This window comes from Felis catus, chromosome C1 (assembly GCF_018350175.1).
Source record: "Felis catus isolate Fca126 chromosome C1, F.catus_Fca126_mat1.0, whole genome shotgun sequence".
NCBI lineage: Eukaryota > Metazoa > Chordata > Mammalia > Carnivora > Felidae > Felis > Felis catus.
In genome coordinates, this window is record NC_058375.1 from 192,841,845 (window position 1) to 192,856,672 (window position 14,828).

At 42.5% G+C, this 14,828-nt stretch overlaps 1 long non-coding RNA gene across 1 annotated transcript in view; it reads right to left on the reverse strand.

Annotated features, from left to right (window-relative positions):
• Positions 1–11,733: 11,733 nt before the first annotated feature.
• Positions 11,734–14,828, reverse strand: part of LOC102900246 — a 75,598-nt gene continuing 72,503 nt past the window's right edge. Inside the window, exon 5 of the long non-coding RNA XR_006583496.1 lies at positions 11,734–12,531. This is a non-coding gene — a long non-coding RNA (uncharacterized LOC102900246). The remainder of the gene's footprint in view (positions 12,532–14,828) is intronic.

Here is a 14,828-nt window from a genome sequence, read left to right on the forward strand (position 1 = left end):
AGAGATCCTCCTTGGTGATAATTAGCTTTATTCTGCACATGAGATCACGTTACCCTTGCCTTGGCAGGCAAAGGTTACCCTTCTTCATAAATTTTATCCCATCCACAGACCAATCCAATTATAGCAAATAATTTTGTCATTTCACAATTCTGCTTTTCTCCAACCTGCCCATTATTTTCTATATTTCAGTAATCAGCTGGTACAAAAATTGCATGTTGCATGACTAACTCAACGTCTCTCAAAAAATGTTGCATCCCTAAGTCAATTCCTTCCCCACCCTCCATCAAGAGTGTTATGTTCCTCAGTCTTCCATACCATAAAATCTCTCTTCAATAAAGAGTGGTTAATTTTTGATCAGAGGAGTGGGGGTTGTAATATTTTTACAACACTGGCAATATTACAGAAACAGAGAAAGCAATATTTTATTTGTCAGTGTGGGATGGTAGGAAAAACACCAGATTGGGAGTCAGGGAATCTAGAGACCTCTTAGCTGTGCGACCTTGGGCAGGTCCCTTTATCTTTCTGAGCCTCAGATTCATCATCTATAAAATATCACCCAGTTTCTAAGGTGACTTTAGGGCTCAAATAAAAAAGTAAAAATATTTGAAAATTTTAAAGAGCTATGCAAACATGGAATATTTTTATTATTACTTAAAATAACATAGAACTGTTTAAAGGCCTTGCTTCCACTCCATTGGCGTGTAGCTCCACATTCCCAAAGAAAACACCCAGATTGAATCTATCTACCATATGTGCCCCCATTTTTACTATTTGTCCCCAGATAAATCTTGCTGCCCTCTCCTTATGTGGGGTTGAGGTTTCTTTTTGTTTGTTTGTTTGTTTGTTTGTTTGGCTTTGTTATTTTGTTGGTTTGGGGTTTGTTTTGTCTTGTTTTGTTCTGTTTCACTGTTTTGATATCAGAGGCGTTGATTTTGTGGCTTTCCCCCATAAGGGGAAGCGAAAATTTTCATAGGCAGAAATTCATCTCCATACGTGCTGTCAGTCCATCACTTCACTGCACCGAGGGAGACAGCCTACAGAACCCTAAACCTTTCTTTAAAGACCCCAGTGATATATGAACATTCATTTCCAAGCGCTCCCACTAGAGTCGTTCTGATCCGGGCAGCTCTGGGACCGTTTGAACGCGGTCTATATGAAGTCGTTTCTCAGACACTTCTTCTCACTGTCATGTCGCCAACAGGCTGAATCAACCACATGCAGTAATGAAAACATCCTGTATTTATAGGAGTATTTCTCCAAGGAACATCCTTCAGCAGGAATGCCTGAAAGAGTTCTAGGAATTGAAGGACATATTTCAGACATGTCCAACCTGTCTCGAAACCCCTATAAAAATGGTCAGGATGCTGAATTGTGCCTTTCCCCGCCTCGCGCTGTAAAATGAAACGAGAGAGTTGTTTGGCTTTATGGCTCTCCATGTCATTGTGTCTTTTTGCTATTACACGAGTGTAAAAAATAAATAAATAAAAATAAGCTATATTAACCATTATGCCATGTCGCCACCTCACCAAGCACCTACATAACTTCAACTGTGATTTTATCTTAAGGAATTTTTTTAAACATTAGTCTGTGCAAAGTAGCGTACAGGCATATAATTTTTAGATTTTGCCCCACAGACAAAGCTCTTGGCATCCAGAAATACTGGAAGGAGAGAAAAAACAATGTGGAAGATTTAGAGCAAACCAGAGTTTATATTTTCTCTTCTTTAACGTGAGAGGGAGTTAGACTACATTTACTTTAACATCCTTATACTGTTTAAATTCTTGAAATACATAAACAGAGCAAACCAACAGAAGATACACTAGGTATTTTTCAAAAAGCTCTCCCATGGATAGCCTTTATTTCAAGTGACCTAAAAACAGAAAGGCTCTCAGGATTTCTGGAATGAGTGGTTGGTGGCCATTTCCTTGGCCATGGATGGGGGAGGGAGGGGGGCTGAATTCCCCCAGGAAGGTGCTCACGCACCAACGGCCCTAAAACGAGCATCGTTTGCAGAAAGGTAAACAAGATAGCAAACCCCACTTGGAGGTTGATAAAGGTATCCCATTGATCAGGGATCGTTGCTCAAGGATTGGTACTGACCCAAGTAGTATAATTCTCAACCATCCTTTTCTCTGTCCTGGCCAGATCTGGAGAATTGATCATAATTCTGGGCTTCTTCACTTGAAACACAAGTTTAAAGAAGTGAAACAAGTACAAATAAAAAGTGTGTCCCTTGATCACTATCTAGCACCATGAAGACTGAACAGAGCTACCATATTTTGAGTATCTGTTATGTGGCAGAAACCAGAAAGGTGTATGTATTGCCTGAGTCCAGTGTGGCCAGAAATGGTTCTTTGTTCCCTCCATGACCCTTGTCCCTTCCCCCCACCCCCACCCCTGCACCTCAGGAGGTGACTTCAGCATAGTTATCCAAAGTGATATTACTTCTCATAATGTGGTCACTACAACCAAAAGGATGTTCTTCTCTGAGGAATTATGGCATGGGGAACAGCTATGACTATACCATGTAGGACCTTGAGAACCTATCATTCCAATGGTTTCCTGTCATCACCCTCTAAATATGGAGACAGGAGCAAGAGTTTTACCAGCCTTGGCCATCCTAGTGCCAGGAAAATGGAGCTAAAACATTGGTGGAATAGAGGTAGATGAAAGAAAGAAAGAAAGAGAAAGAAAAGAAAGAGGAGAGGAAAGGAAAGGAAGAAAAAGGAAGGGAAGAAAGAAAGAAAGAAAGAAAGAAAGAAAGAAGAAAGAAAGAAGAGAAAAAGAGAAAGAGGGAGAGAGGGGAGGGAAGAGGAGGGAGGGAGGGAAGAAAGAAGGAAGAAAGGAAGGAAGGGAAATCCTCTTTGATACCCACCAAAGACTAGTTCAGTAGGCCTAGAAGGCAACCCAGTGGAGGAAGTTCTATACCTCACTTTGGACTTGGTGTGAATTCGTGATGCTCATCTGAGACTGAGCTCTTTTAAAGTAACACACTATTTCTCACGCCCTTTTAAATGTTGCAGGGTTACAAGATCCTTATTGCAAACTACAAGGTCCAGAAGAAGAAATTGAAGGCCAGAGACGTTATGTAACTTGCACAGGACACACAGCTAGCAAGTAGCAAAGCTAGCATTCCAGCCCAGGGCTACCTAACACCAAAGGCTATGTCTTAGTCACCACACAGCACACCTTCTCACTAATGCAACCCCTCCACTATGCTCCCTCTATCCCACTAATACACATGGGTCGTATAAAAATTCTATTTTCTGATGGGGGGTGGGAGGGAGGGGAGGGTGGGTGATGGGCATGGAGGAGGGCACCTGTTGGGATGAGCACTGGGTGTTGTATGGAAACCAACTGGATGATAAATTTCATATTGTAAAAAATTCTATTTTCATCATTTTCTTTAGAACAGCTATGTGTGCTGTTAGCATGTTTCTTCACATATTTCTAGGTGCACCATAATATCTGAAATAACTTCTTCCACTATTCACTTCACATTTATTCAACACATAGCTCCTAAGTTCCTGAGCTAAGCCAGGCATTGTGCTGGGGTGCTTTAGGAAGTCACAGTCCACTGGAAGAGATCGCATTAAAATGAAAATAAGTGCTTGGTTTCCCATGGTACAGTAAGGCGTAACCAAGAGATTAGAGCTTGCTTATTGAGCTGCAATCCAAAACCACATTATTGGGCTATAATTTCCGATTTGATTGACAAGGAAGGACTGAGAAACTGGCCCAAGGTCAAGCAGCTAGTCAGCAGCAGTTCATTTCACTTACTTTATTGTCTCTGACATACCATGTTTTCATGATTCACCCTCTCTTAATAGCCTTATGTAATGTTCCAAACATATTTTATGTTTTGCAGACATTTTTTAAATTTTAAGGCCAAAGAAGCAAAAGCGACAAAAGCTAACATTGGGCTGGATCACATTTTGACTGCCAGCTTTAAGGACAGCACAGAGCTTACAAGGCTTGGCTTCCCCCCAAGCGTATTTCCAGGCTATGGAAGCAGTTAATTCTGCCCTAAATGCATGCTGTGTCCTCATCTCCTCAGTAGCCCTCTATCCGGGCTAAGACTTAATTGGTTTGGGTTGGGTAATTCATAGTGCCTCATTAGGGCATCAAAACACATACTAGGCTCTCTAGTAATTTTCTCCCCTGAAAGAACATTGATTGGCTCCTTCATTGGGAAAGGAATTAGCTAAAGGACTCTTGGGTTTGTGCAAAGAGATTAAGTTCACAATGGATAATTTCAAAGTGTGTTCTACAATCAGATTTCTTTGAGCCTTATCTGTCCGATCAAATTTCTCTTCTCTTGCTAAAACCTCTTGCACACCTACCCAATAGCAAGCGAGTGTTAGTTACCTTGCAGAAATTATACAAACTAGAAGGATTTTAAAGTTTTCACCCGCCAGTCTTCCGGTTTTCTTTTGTCTGAGATGAACTTTGTTAATGCACTGATAGGAAAACCACCGAAAGATGGCTTTTCTTCTGATCCTCGTTATTAAGGACTCTGCCTCCTGCTCTCACTATAATAGGCTCAGTCAGTGCCCTGTCCATATCCATTCACCTCTACACAGATACTAACTGTGAATACCTATAATTCTCTGTTTATGTGTTCTAACTTCAAGAGATGGGTCAGCACTCCTACGGAGCAAGCCAACGTGCTGGGGTGTTGATGCCCCTGGAATCAACCAATGACAGAGGGTATTAGGTGGATAAATATCCCAGCTTCCTGGGCAGAGTAAGTTCCAGTTGCCTGAAGTGTTGACTGGCTTAACAACACACCCTTTCTTGACCTCTTTCCCTCCCTGTCTCCCTTCCTTGCTCCACTGCAAGTGTTTCTTGGGATCATCTCCCAAAAATACCACTTCCACTTGACTCCTTGCCTCATCATGTGTTTCTGAAGATCCTAAAGGAAAATACCTACCATGGTCCATTCTTTGAAAGTCTTTGACTTTCGCCATCTGAAATTTAAATTTTGAGGTCATTGAGACAGTTTTCATGCTGTGGTGAGGGCGGAGCTGTCTCAGTTGACTCTGTGTTCACCATTATAATAATCCAGACATATCTGCTTGGATAAACTCACCCGGAGCCTGTCTTCAGGTTCAAGAAACTTGAACCCAGAGCCTGTCTTCAGGTTCATTAAGGTTCAAGAAACTTCCTGGACAATAACTTAGCCTACAAGAAGAGAGAGTTGAGACCTACAAACTTGGACCAAAGCCTTGAGGTCGGTATTGGTGGGAGGAGATGCTGTGGGTTGGCCAGTTTTGAGCATTGTGTTAACATACCTTCTACGTTCTCCTATTCAGGATCTCCTTGCTCCATACCCATGACCTTCTGAAGGCCCTCTAGTGGACAATGGTAGGGGCAAGGGGAGAGAGTAACGAAAAAAGACATAAAAATAACTAGAATAAAACTAGGTTGCTTTCCTTACAGTTTCTGAGGGAGATCAAAACAGAAACTTGCTCTGGTTTTTGTTATTATATCCTATTTTTACCCTCATATCAGTGTGTCACCGGGAAACATTAGGAAAACTTTGATCAGCATTCCACAAATATTACTTCCCTGACAATAGCCAGCCTTGGTGCAGCCAAGACATCCAATTCCTAAAAACCTGCAAACTCTTTTCTCAAGATCATATTCTGAGACTTTCCTACTGGAAAACAAAGTAAAGCCTATCCCTTCTCTCTACTCATACAAAACATGCATTAGGCACATTGCCATCAACAGTCTTGAGAGGGCTGACCTGCTGACTTCCTTTGTTATCCCTGCTTTCTTATAAAATTGATATGACCCCTAATATCAGCATGAACAAAATCGTGAATGGGACATACCCATGGGATTATGGATTCTGAATCCTCCAGGAGTGTCCCATAATGCCCCTGTCAGTTGGCTTTGCCCTTGGATATCTAATTTAACTGACAAATCTAAAGAATCACATGGAGGCAGCCACCTCCCCGGCAACTTCACAGATGGGAACCCTGCAGTGAATAAGTTATTCCAGCAAGTTTGACATTAGCTTATGTTGAACATTCTCCTGACAGGTCTACTCATTTCTCAACAGCAAAAAACAGCTCACCGTTATTAGGCATGAGCCTCCCTTGACTTGATAAATACTCTTGCCCCCTTTTTGGCTGTTTTTATGGACGTCCTAAAGGCATCTGAATATGGCATTTTACATTTGGCAGACGCTGGTCAACAACAATTGTTTCTAATTAGTCTTGGAGGCCTCAGCCTTCAATGCGCAGGTTCAAAGATTCCAACAAGTGACGGATATCCGACTCTGTGAACAAGTGCACTTTTGAGGGTGCATGGAGGTAGGGAGGGCATTCATACTGCCTGAGCACATGTGGGCACATTTTGCAAAATCAACTTAGCTGCAAATTTAACCTGAAATCAAATCATGTCTTGGCATTATGCCTAGCAGGCATTATATAGTTGTTAGCTTCAATCACAAGAACAATTACTTCAAGTTATGGTGCAGACCAGTTTTAAAAGTCCCCAGGCCAGCAAAGTCTTCGTAGGATACAGCTAGCAGGAAAAAAAAAAAATCGTGGAAGAAAGAAGTGTGGTACTTTACACTTTCAGCTTTTATTAATATTTTGTCAGTCAACTGGCAATAGGCACAGAGCCCTGGCACGATACCAAACACCATGTGCATGGCACCAGGAGAGTACAAATGAATGAAGAAGACATGACCTATGGGCTCAGAAAACGCGAAGGCTACACAGAGTCAGACCATACTGAATAAGCACACCCCAAATTGGAGAGGAAATGTAGAACTCTATGCAAAGATCTGATCATGCCTGCAAAGCATTTAGTTCCATGCCAAGGAGGCCCGCAGTAAACACTGAGCCAGGGGGTGGCTCTCATTATTATTTTGTTAGAAAGCTTAATTCCATTAATACTGAGAGAGAACACACTCAGGTTGGAGGGGAGTGATTTCCGAGTCCGATTATAAAGGACTGGGAAGTCGGGTTGGAGCAGAGAAAACATGGAGCCCGTTCCCACCAAACAGAGCAGCTTAAGCCACAACACAATTGTGGAAGTGGGTGAAATTCGTGAAAGGGCAGCTGGTCTCACTAACCTCGAAGATTCCATCAAGGAGAGGTTAAAATGAGAAGTTAGCAGTCGCTTTCATGGGTGGGCATTCTCTTTAGGGAGTAGGCAGAAGAAGAGTTTAGATTTAATAGGGTCAAAATGAACAAGCTACCATTGGTCCTTTAAGCAGGCCAGCCACATAATTTTCAGGGCCCAGTACAAAACAAAACTTTGGGGTCCCTTGTTCAAAAATTATTAAGAATTTCAAGACCATGACAGGAGAGCATTAAATCGAGTGCGGAACCCTTCTGAGCCTGGAGCCCTGCATGAATGCGCCGGTCATGAAACCAGCCCTATCGTTCAGGGTGTGATGGTGAAAATACTTCCCAAAGACTATGATTCTAGCATCTGCTCGTGAGATGCATTGGAAAAGAAAAATTTTTGAGGTGGAGATACCCACAAGGTGACTCTTCCCTGTAATTTGCCAAGAGCGATTGCAGAGAAAACTTTGGGAGAAATTGACAACAAAAAAGATGTAAGGCATAAAGGACAAAGAGAGTTTGAAATCACCTCAAGTTAAGCAGGAGGATTAGAACAAGGGAAAATACAGTGTGGGGGGGGTGCTTTTAACTGACCAACTAATTTCATTAGCCAATGGTGTTATTCCCTCAGTAAAATGTGCTGAGTTATGGCCCAGCACTCTGCGTGCTAGCACTAGATGGACGCTCCAGAAGGGCAAATGTTTTTGTCAGTTTTGTTCATTCCTATATTCCCAGGTGCCTGACGTAATAGTCAGTGTCTGGCATAGAGATGTCACTAAACAGATATTGAATGAATGAGTGAATGAATGAATGAAATTGTGTTAGTAGATTCCTCTCTAAGACACTCTACTATAAATTAAACTCCTTTTTTTTTTTTTAATTTTAGAGAGAGAAAGAGATTGCAAGTTGGGGAAAGGGACAGAGAGAGAGAGAGAGAGAGGAAGAGAGAGAGAATCTTAAGCAGACTGATGGGGGGCTCAATCCCATGACCTTGGGATCATGACCCGAGCCAAAACCAAGAGTCAGATCCTCAAGTGACTGAGCCACCCAAGCACCCCTCAACTGAACTCCTTTATCCCAAAACTGTTAATGCCATTTGTATTTGTTGTTGCAATCGTGTGATTTAATCAATTATGGAAAGCAATGAAGTGTGCGTGTGAAGAGAGTTGTGTTTACAAAAACAAAGTTTTCGAATCATTAGAAAGGTTTGGTGAAGGCTGGCTATCGGAGGAAATTGTATCAATTAGTTGCGGGAAACACAGCCATGCAAGAACAGGGGGAAATAAATAAAATTCTAGAATTCCGGACTCAGGTTGCTTTGCAAGTGGCTCTACATTCTCACTCCACTTTAAACAGATAAAAACTGGAAACTATGGCCTATTAGAGATGCGTTTAATGCAAGAGAGACCATGCAGATGTCATGCAGTAGACTCATGCTCAAAGAAGAGGCCTCAGCCCTACATCAGAATAGAGGTGAGACTGTGATGTGTATGCCATGTGTTCATATGATGCATTTATCATTTTTTTTGTAATTTCTAGTTTAACTGAGTTTCTTTGTTAGTTATTGTTACCATTTATTGAGTGCATACTATGTGCTGGGCATAGTAATACCTGCTCTGCTCACATTATCATTGATTTGGAGGCCGACCCTGCCAGGTGGTATCTATCCTTGATCCTATTTTCTAGACAACGAATCTTACACTCAGTGGCTTAGTTAAGTTTTTACTTGCCTCAAGGCTACACAGAAAGTGACAGAGCTGGAGATAAACCCAGGATCCTCTGGCTCCAAATCCCGGCATCTTTCTCCCATATCACAATTAAGTGATTTGCTCAGAATAACTGAGGTCTTCCTACTATAAACCGAATTTACTTTCCATTACATCAAGTTAACTGAATATTTTGATGAGCTGACCAACCACTGGGTCTGATTGCATCAGATAAGAATAAACAAAAGTAAAATTGAATAAATAAGTGAATACGTAAGCAAACTGACTTAAGGGAAATAAACCAAAATGTCAGCATAGTATGCCAATGGCCTAATTATAGATTATAATTATGTGTTATATAATTATCATTATAGATAATAGATTTATATTTATAATTTAATTTCTTTATTATTTTACATTTATATTTAACATATATTTTAATTTCTACTGACCCAATTATTTGCATTCCCTATCCTGGGAAGTCTCTTCTTGACATCAAGTTACCTAGGAGGTGAATTTTCATCAGAATGCTGATTGGTAAGCACAGAGTAAAAATTGCTTTGGGAGGATATTTTATGCAAACTCTAGAAAACCCTGATGAAATATCCTTACTCCATAACCAAATACACTGCTCTGATGACCAGATAATGACAATCCCAAATTCAGTACACTTTTACATCAAGAGTATGAGTTCCTTTGGCTGGGAAAAAGTGATAAGGAACCAAATTGATAAGCTAGATGTGGCCCCCAAAGGGAGAATGGCCCCCAGCGATGTCCCAGCACTGCTCTCTGGAGCCTGTCGAGGGTGTTTCCTAACATGGCAAAAGGGACTTCACAGAGGTAATTAAGGTCATGGACAGGGACTATACAGGTGAGCCCAATCTAATCGTATAAACCCTTAGAAGCAGGGAATTGTGTTTTTCTGTCACTCCTGGTTTTATTTTCTACATCTTCATTGCACACTTATTTCTCATATAATTAGGTAAAATGTGAATCCAGATGAGAAGAGAAAAGGGGAGATAGAAAACATCTCACCAAACTAAAGGACCTGAGGATGAGCAGGCTGGTTGGAGGGAGGCACGGGAGATATCAGAACTTTCACTTGCCAGCACTGTGTAAGGCTGCAAGTGACAGAAGTCAGCTTGGGTCACGTGCCCATCCCTGGACCCAGGATAGTTTCTAGAGAGTGGTGTGCCAATTTCGGGTAGAGGAGCCACCACATTCATTTGGAGTGTGGGAGAAACAAATACCCAAAGAAGAGAAGGGCCGTTCACAGAAGAAAGAATCAAGAAGCGCTTACTATCCAACCATGTCCCCAACCCTAACAGAAAAAGAGGTAAGGTCAGGTGCATGGGGGGAGGATCACAATGAATGGTAGGAAGAAGAGTAAAGGTCATGATTAGTTCAGGGGCACCTGGGTGGCTCAGTTAGTTAAGCGTCCGACTGCAGCTCGGGTCATGATCTCACGGTTCATGAGTTCAAGCCCCACCTCGGGCTCTGTGCTGACAGCTCAGAGCCTGGAGCCTGCTTCAGATTCTGTGTCCCCGTCTCTCTCTGCCCCTCCCCTGCTCGCACTCTGTCTCTCTCTATCTCTCTCAAAAATAAACATTTTTTTTTTAAAAAAAGGGTCATGTTTAGTTCAGTTTAAACACATTCAAGTCTGCATGTCAGAAATTGTCTCCAGGGTGGATGCTCTAAAGGCAAATCAAGAAGTAATGAGATTTGCAAGGCGTCTGCTCTGACACGGTAAAACGAAGACAGTTTTGTTCCGACCCTTTCTATACCGAGGGACAAAAATCCACCTCTGATTACTTTAAGCCAAGTGACTGAGAAAGTTGGCACAGTGCAGAGATTGCACTGGACCTAGTGGTGTGTGCCTTGTTCCATCATCTCTGTCCTACTCAGTCTGCACTGACTTCACTCCCAGATATGCCTTCCTCACATGGGGGACCAGAGGACACCAGCAATCTGAGAATCTATCTCACCAAGTTAGCGACACCAGCATAGAGCAGCGCCTTCACCTCAGTCCCAGAGAAGGTCCTGGTGCTCTCTGGGCTACCTTTTGGTCACATCTGGAGCCAATCTCTATGGCAAGATAGGAAGCAATCCGTGGATGGGCCAGCCCTGTTTCAGATGTCCAAGCCAGGAGCCAACAGGAAGGGCCAGCAGAAGTCTGTCAACTGAAAGTGACAGATGCGCACAAAAAGTGCGCCCCGAGAAAAGTCCTTCTCTCTCCCCTCTTTCTTTTGACTTCACCCTGGTTTCCACCCAGTATGTGGACTGAGGTGACCTATACCTTCTTTTTTCTTAAATTTATTTGTTTATTTTGAGGGGGAGGGGCAGAGAGAGAGAGAGAGAGAGGGAATCCCAAGCAGACTCCACACTCAGCGCAGAGCCTAATACAGGGCTCGACCTCACAACCGTGAGATCATGACGTGATCCGAAGTCAAGAGTCAGACACTCAACTGACTGAGCCACTCAGGCTCCCTGAGGTGGCCTGTGTCTTCTGCTGGGCACTCCGTGACTGCTCACTTACTTGCCCAAATTAGATTTGTACATTCACCTCCTTGTCATTATCACACAGGGAGAGGTTCCTCATCCTGGATCCCAGGTTGACATTAGTTCTTCCCTGATGAAAATCTTAATGCAGTTGGTTTTCCTCCAAACGTGTGCAAAACATATTATGTTCCTTTGATCAAAATTATGCAAAGAACCAGATGTTTGCTTTTCATTATCTTACAAATAACAGTTGGTATTTGAATGACCTTACCTGGTCTTTTACTGTCCTTGTCCTTCCAATTCTGTTTGGGGGGGGGGGGGGGTGGTTCACACACACAACTGTGTTGTTTTTCTCAGATTATTTTCTTAGACTGAACTTGAACATACTAACACAGTGTTTTGGTTTTCTCTTGCTACAGTAACAAATTGCCACACATCTCCAGGCTTAAAATAACATTCATTTATTATTTTGTAACTTCTCGTGGGTCAGCAGTGCGGGCGCAGCAGGGCTCAAGGGTTTTCTCTGCTCCAGGTCTCACAAGGCAGAATCAAGAGCTGCCTTCTTTTCTGGAGGCTCTGGGGAAGAGTCTACTTCCAAGCTTTTTCAGTTGTCAGAATTTCATTCCTTGCGGTTGTAGGATTGAAGTCCCTGTTTGCTCGCCTGCTGTCAGCCAGGAGCTGCCGTCAACTCCTAGAGACCTCTCTTCGCCCCGGCAGGTGTCTCCCTATGCTCAGGGCGGGTAACAGCACTTTGATGCCCTTCTCACACTTGGAGCCTCTCTCTTGGATTCCCTCTCCTGCCTCCTATTTCACTGTATATCTTTGACTCCAACCAGAGACTGTTCTCTGCTTTGAAGGGCCCACCCGGATTATCCACATCCATAACCATAATTGCAGATGCAAAGCCCCTTTTATCATGCAAGGAAACACATTCCAGGGAGCAGGGCTTGGACACCTTTGGAGGCCATTCCGCCCATCACATATAGCTCATCAGATTCGTTCCTCATCACTTCCTCTACTCCAAAGGAACTCATACTTTTGATGGAAAAGGTACTGAATTTGGGGATTCCATTATGTGGTGTCACAGCGATGTATTCAGTTTGAAGTAGAGATATTTCATCCGGCTTTTCAGAGTTTACGTAAAATATCTTCCCAAGGCAAATTTTACTCTGTGCTCACCAATCAGCATTCCGAATAAAATTCAACCTCCCAGGTAACTAGATATCATGAAGGAACTCCTTAGGATAGGGAATGCAAAAAATTAAGTCAATAGAAGTTAAAGTAAATAAAAATACATTAAAAAAATAATATATAAATGTCAATTTGAAATACATATTAAAATAGAATGATGGCATTCTGTTATCAACTGGAATTGGTAATATCAGTCAATAACCAAAAGAATAATCATGTGTAAAAAAAAAAAAATGATCATTTCTAGGAGGACTTAAAACTTCTAGTCTCCTCACTCTGATAGAGTGACTTAACTGAGGCGATCCCGTGAGAGATTGTGTCACCAGGGCCAGATAACAGCCTCATCATCTCTCTCTTCACAAAATCACACCTCTGAAGAGAGATATAGGAAGATAATTTTTACACAGATGCTGACTGATAGAAGCATAGGAGCTTCTTCAAGAGTGTCTATCAAGACAGAAAATTCAGTAGCCCAGGACCTTGTGAGAAGACACTGGCTATTACTAGGTAGGGGTGGAGAGAGGGGTAATGGAAGTCCCAACCTGGGAGGAATGAGCCATTCTGGAAGAGGTGCTACTTTTCTAGCCTTCCTCTCTCAGTATCTTGACTGTAATCGTTAAGGAGGCCCACTTGGCATCTCAAGCAATTCCTGGGGATGTTCTTTATCAATGGGTTTTCACATATAACTAAAGAATTCCACCCTGCAGATGGAAACCAAACCCACATGCATCATACACGCATATACATTATATGCATACACATACTTATGTGCGTGTGTATATAGATGCATATATATGTAAATAGGATATAGGAGTCTATGTGGGATTGTTGTTAATTTACAATCCTTCAGATCTCTGTTGCATCTCTGTGGGGCCAATGGGTCTGCATCAGAGTCTTAAACCCCGCCCCTTTTGTGTCCATATTATTTTGGTTTTCAAGCAGCCATACCTTTATATTATCATTTGACAGTATAGTCTAGGTTCCTTGGCTGGTCTAAATAATTAAGTCAACATAAAACAAGTTAACAACAACAACAACAACCAAAAAAACCTAAATGTAATTCTGTACAAACAAAACCCTCCAAAGATATGAGACTCAGTGGCAGTCAGAGAATTGAGGCTTATGTGCCATCCTGAGCTAAGGAATGTGCTAGGGGTCTGGGGCTTCCAAGTGTGTATGGAGGGGGGCAACTCACAGGAAGATAACAAGAGCCCATGTTCAGTAATCAGATGTTTTCCCTGCCATGCAGGTAGTCTTTCAAGAAAAAATGCTATCTCTGGTAATAGCTCTCTTTCTGAGCCCGGGCGCCTATCTAAATTCTTTAAGGCCAAGTAGTATTCCATCGTATATATATACACACCGTATCTTCTTTATACTCAACAATGAAAAAGAATGAAATCTTGCCACTTGCCACAACACGGATGAAACTAGAGGGTATTATGCGAAGCAAAAGGAGTCAGAGAAAGACAGATATCACATGATCTCACTCATAAGCGGAATTTGGGAAACACAGCAGACGAACATAGGGGAAAGGAAGGCAAAATAAGATAAAACCAGAGAGGGAGGCAAACCATAAGAGGCTCTTGAATACAGAGAACAAACTGAGGGTTGGTGGGGCTGTGGGGGGTGGGGGGAGTGGGGGGGATGGGTTCAATGGATGATGGGCATCGAGGAGGGCACTTTTCAGAATGAGCACTAGGTGTGATATGTAAGCGATGAATCACTGGGTTCTACTCCTGAAGCCAAGACCATACTGTATGTTAACGAACTTGAATAAAAATAAACATAAACATTAATTAATTAATTAATTAAGGCTGGTAAAGGATAGGTAGAAGTTTTTCCTGAGTCTACTGGCTCTTGACTGCCTTCAGTTCAAAGTAATCCACACGCTAAAGGGGTCCATTCTGGGGCGCCTGGGTGGCTCGGTCGGTTAAGCGTCAGACTTCGGCTCAGGTCATGATCTCACGGTCCGTGAGTTCGAGCCCCGCGTCGGGCTCTGTGCTGACAGCTCAGAGCCTGGAGCCTGCTTCGGATTCTGTGTCTCCCTCTCTCTCTGCCCCTCCCCTGTTCATGCTCTGTCTCTCCCTGTCTCAAAAAATAAACGTTAAAAGAAAAAAATTAAAGGGGTCCATTCTGAGGTGGTATACTCCACTCCCCTTCAATACCAAATACTACTTTTCCTTATTAATCACAACTAAACCTACAGAACGAGGGTTCCCCATCCACTGCTTTTCACCTCATATCAGAATTCTTACAACAGTACTGCTTTTTTTTTTCATGTTTATTTATTTTCAGAGAGAGAGAGAGCCAGAGAGCACGCGTGAGCAGGGGAGGGGCAGAGAGA